Raw genomic sequence first — 5,627 nt, forward strand, 5'->3', positions numbered from 1 at the left:
TACCAATATGCTGCTGATCTTTAAAAACTAACACCCGCATTGGTTTAAAACTAGTACTAACGTGGTGCTAATTTTTAAAAGTTAGCACAAATTGGTGTGACCCTAAATTAGCACTAGTGCTAGTTTGAAATTAGTACCAACGCGGTGTTGGTCTTTAAAAATCAGCACCACGTTAGCTGGTGTTGGTTTTTAAAAATCGGCACCACGTTGATACTAGTTTCAAACTAGCACTAGTGCAAATTTAGGGTCACATCAGTTGGTGCTGGCCTTTTAAAATTAGCACCACGTTAATACTGATTTTAAACGAATACTGGTGTAGTCCTAAACTAGCACCAACTACTTGTCTTTAAAGATTAGCACCAACTGATGCTGGTTTGAAGCCAACACCACACCACCACAACACTAACGTTGGTGCTGCCAACTAGTCTTTAAAATAATTTTTAAAAATGTTTTAAAATAATTTTTAATAGGATTTTTAAAATAATTTTTAAAATATTTTTTGAGATATTTTAAAAATAATTTTTAAGATATTTTAAAAATATTTTTTAAAAGGATTTTTAAAAGTTTTCAAAATAATTTTTAAAAGTATTTTAAAAGAATAATTTTTATTTTTTTTAAATAAGTTATATGTAATATGTTAATTAAGATATGTTTAATTGAATTTTGATTTTAGTGTTTACTTAAATTAATATTATAATTTAATTTAATTTAATTTTAATTTAATCTTAATTTTAGTATTTAATTAAATTAATACTGGTATTTAATTTAATTTAATTTTAATTTAATCCTTATTCATCTCACTAGTCTAGTGTTAAGACAAAGAGATTCTATGATTTTATGAGATGAGTTAAATTAAATTTTAGGGTTTGGTTTAACTTGTATTAGATTCAAATTTAGCTTTGGGTTCAACAAACATGCATTCTTTGGATAAACTTCTAAGCTGTGGTAAGTCACCTGGACATCATTAGAGTAATCACACCTTCAAAGTTTTTCAAATAATCCTATCCACTGAACTTAATAATAAAACTTTGGTCTAACCAGCTAGGATTAGTAAAAGATAGCTTCAATTAGTCTCACTAAGTCAAATGCAGCAGGCAGAAGCCGTATCTTTTTAGACATGCATAGACAGAGTTTCCTTAATCTACTATCATTCAAAACTTTTCTGGTACTATTTATCAAATTAAAATTTTATCCTTTTTTGATCTAATTCTAATTATTCAGCCGATAAACTATTGTTTTGAAGGTACCAATTATTTTGGAACCTCCCCTGAATTATTGATTTTCCTTTTAAGTTTTTGTATAATTAAGGTTAATTTTAGTTAAGATTTAATATTTAATAATTTAAATTTAAGTTTTTGATTTTGAATTAATTAAATTGGTTAAATTGTCATTCTTTAAAGAAGTATATTTAATATTTAAATTTTCTTTTCATTTTAATTTTATTGAGTTAATTGAGTTGTAGATTATTTTTAATGTTTAAGTTTCCATTAATTTTTAATTTCGATTTGGTTAAATTGTTTGAATTATATTTCTTTAAAGATTTATTTTTATTATTTAATTTTTTATTAATTGTTAATTTTAAATTTTCTGAATTATTTTTGTTTAAGATGTTATTTTTAATATTTAATTTTGAATTTGTTAAATTTAGTTTGATTTTATTAAAATGTTTAATTTTATCTTATATTTTTTTTGTCTTTTAAGTTTATATTATTAGTTGAATTTATTAGATTAGTCTTATCTTTAAGATTTAATTTTGTATTAATTATTAATTTTAAATTTTCTGGATTATTTTTGTTTAAGATGTTATCTTTAATATTTAATTTTGAATTTATTAAATTTGATTTGATTTGATTTTATTAAAGTGTTTAATTTTATCTTATATTTTTTGTCTTTTAAGTTTATATTATTAGTTGAATTTATTATATTAGTGTAATCTCTAAGATTTAATTTTTATTAATTAAATTATCTTAGTTTTGGATAGAATTTTCTATATTGTCTAGATTATTAAGATATTTATTGATTTTACCTAAATATATTTTCTCATTTTTCTAAATTTAAATTTATTTTAATGTTTGAATTAATTATTTTTGAATTTTTATTTAATTTTAAAATTTCTAAATTAATTAATTTATTTGAATTGATTTGGTCAATGTTATATTTGACCAAATCACGGTTGTTGCCATTTGATTGAAGTCTTGATTGACTTGATCAAAATCTAGATTGTCATGCACCATACTAGCGATATTTTCATAATTATCTAGATTATCATTCAGATTATTTAAACTACTACTAACATGGGTATTTTGGTAAATTATATTAACCTTAAGCGCATCCCCTAATTCAGTAGGCTTCTCCGTTGGATTTGACTTGAGTCTGGATTCACTTTTGACTTGATCCTCTAGTTCCATCGACTCATCATGAAGTTTGGTTAGCCGAGTCTAGAACTCCTAGGCATCTATCTCAATGTTTTCTAATTCTGCATGTGATTTCATTAGGTAATAATTTTACAATTGAATTTAGTATCTTTCTATTGACTTCTGTGTTTTGGGTTGACCGCCTCAGTGGTGTGACGTCGTCGAAGTCCTTCATAAGAATGAAGCATTCCATCTGCATTCTCCACAGATTGAATTCGTACCTCTTGTATATCTCATATGGTAGTGGTTCATGGATGCTCCGCCCTTCTTGATGCGACATTGATATACTTGCAAAAGTTATAGACAAGAAACAATTTCTAAGACTTTCTCTTGGGGTAGGTAGTGTGGGAGATAAGGAAATAAGGGCGTTTCACCAATTTTAAAAATAATAATAAAATATGAATAAAAAATATTATGACAAATTTTGTCAAACGGATTATTTCACCAATTCTAACTAATAGTGAAAAAATAAAGTAATTTTTTTTAAAAAAAAATAGAGGAAAAAAATGAAAGGCGTAATAATTTTTAATAAAACATAATATATAAATTTTTTTCTTAAAAAGGAATCCCCTTTACTTGATTGATGGTTGCGCCAATTCAGAGCAGTATTTACTTTGATACCACTTGTAAGATCGGAAAGACGCTAGAGGGGGGGTGTGAATAGTGATCATTGAAAAATCGTGACTAAAAATAGGTGAAGAATAACAAGCAACATTAACAAAACCAAGTTTACTTGGTTCGGAGCTTTGACGACTCCTACTCTAAGGCCCGCACTTGTCGAGTGCTTTCGTTGGACAATCATTATCAATTCGTAAAAAGTGTTACAAAAGTTGAGTACAAGAACTGGAAATAACAAAGTTATTGACAAACAGAAAGGAAACAAAATGCAATCTCTTGTTTTGCGAACTTCGGAGCAGCCTTTCGGTGTTGTCGGAGCATTTTCAAAGCAGCACTTGAATATGCAAGTCGTAATCATTGTTGTATTTAAGATTCTGGTCAAAGGCCTTTATATAGGTCCATTTCGGGTGCTTGGAACCCCTCCGGGTGTTTGGACCACGTGGCTCGGCCAGTCGACACACTCCACATCAACTTCTAGATGGATTTTCAGGTCCGGGCACTGGACTGACTCCGGGCGTTCGGACCATCCAAGTGCCCGTGGCACCCACCCAGGTGAGCCTAGTCCGGGCGCTCGGATCCCTTCCGGGCACCCGGACAATCCTTTTCTTCAGTAGCTTCTTCCCTGTAAAAAGATTAGTCTAGGTAATTAAAAATATATTTTTCCCTCCAAAACAAAGTTAGTACAATATAATAAAATAGTAGTAATTAGATCTAGGAAATAGGCCAGGATCTAGTCAGGGTCTCAACTTAGGTTTCTCAAATGGGCTTAAGCTGGACCGACTCCTATAGTTCCCTCAATAGGGAACCCATCCTCACTGGATCTCTCCTTGATAACCATGATTTTGGCTATATTATTTTGAATCATAATGCATGTTTTTATTGATTTATTCATAGTTTAATCTCACATTAGCATCATATCTCAATATTGCATTTGATTTTGGACCTAATTACAAATTAGCTAATTTTCATGATATTTGGTGCTAATATTTGATTCTTATTTTGTAGGCATCAAAAGGGTCATGGACTTGATCAGATCAGGCTGTATTTGAGCTCAAATCAAGGGCTAATCAAGTCGATCAAGCCTCGGAGCATTATAGGGCGTTCATCCAAGATTGAGCAGATCTGAGCCATCCGTTGAAGATCCGGCTCATCCAACCTAATGAGGGATAGATCTGAGCCATAGATGAGAATCCAGAGGTTTTGATCCAGATCTGAAGACATCACAGCCGTTGATCAAGCCAGAAACAACCTGGACCGTCCGATCAGATCTGAGGAGTTTAAAAGGCTTCGCGTGAGAAGCTACAGTCGGGCTTGGCGTTTCCTCGCGATTTCTTCTACAGTGCTTCTTCTTCTTCCTCACAGCGCCGAGTTCCCATTCCTCAAATCAGATCCGGTTTCTTCTTCTTCTTCACCGACGACGACTTCCAGCTGCCGGCGCTCATCTTCCGGTGATCAGAGAGCTTGAGGGAGGTTTCCCGATTGTGATTTGGGTTCTTCATCGCCGCATACCCGATCGATGGAGGTTTCCATATCGGCATTATTCGCTTCCACTAGAGCTTGAAGAGAGGTTTCTCAGATGCTTCTGATCCTATTCCGATTCCCATACCGCAGCAAACCTGGGTCGATTTGGCCGATAGATCCGGGTTGCAAATTCACAGAATTCTGCTCTGCTTCTTCGGATTGTGAGGTTACCAGCTGGATGTGAGCTTAGAGGGAGGTTTCCTGGAGCTGTGATCATTCCCTGGTAATAGTTGGAAGCTCGGGATTTGATTGTTGAATGCTTAAGGGGTTCCGAGAGCATTTCTGTTGTTTCACAGCAGAGAGGAGAATGTTTGAAGCTCGGTTTGGTTTGTGGAATGCTAGGGTTTAGATTTCCTTGTTCTTGTCTTTAATTTGTTCTCAAACTAGCTCAGATCATCAGATCTGATTTCCTTTACCTTGCAATTCAGATTTTGTTTCAGTTTTGATACTTGCTTTCTTTGATTGTTTGCAATTCAAACCCTGTTTAGCTACTAACCTAGTTTACAATTACAGTCATGTTTTCTGCAATTCCTTTAGTTTTTAGTCTTCAATTCAGAAAATCTTTGTTCTAAACTTGGATTTGTTGTGATAGTGATTGAGTTCAAATGATGAAAGAATCACTTAGTCTTAACATTGATACCTCTGTTAACGTTCTTGATTGAGGTTGTGAATTGAAGTTTTGCTAATTAATGGATTAGTTTCAATGATGCAAATTTGAGGAGTGAATGAATTATTGATCTATGAGTGTGATTCAGAGTTAAATGTTAGCTCGATTCATGCAAGATTTGTTTGGTTTCAAGCTTTAAATGTTGATTTCTTATTTCAATTATTGTTTCTTAAGTTCTGTGATTGTTAATTGGATATATAGTGATTGATTCATTTGACTAAATGATGCGTAAAATCTAAATTTAATTGTGGCCTATTTGATGAGGAGGAAATGGATCATGTTTAGATGAGAATGAATTCTCTTTGATGCTATTCTTGACCTAGTTGGAATTAGATTTTGATTGAAACCAATTCTAGAATTCATACACACTTACTAGTGCTCTTTGGAAAAATACGACTTGGGACTCC

This window comes from Zingiber officinale, chromosome 4B, assembly GCF_018446385.1.
Source record: "Zingiber officinale cultivar Zhangliang chromosome 4B, Zo_v1.1, whole genome shotgun sequence".
Taxonomy (NCBI): domain Eukaryota; kingdom Viridiplantae; phylum Streptophyta; class Magnoliopsida; order Zingiberales; family Zingiberaceae; genus Zingiber; species Zingiber officinale.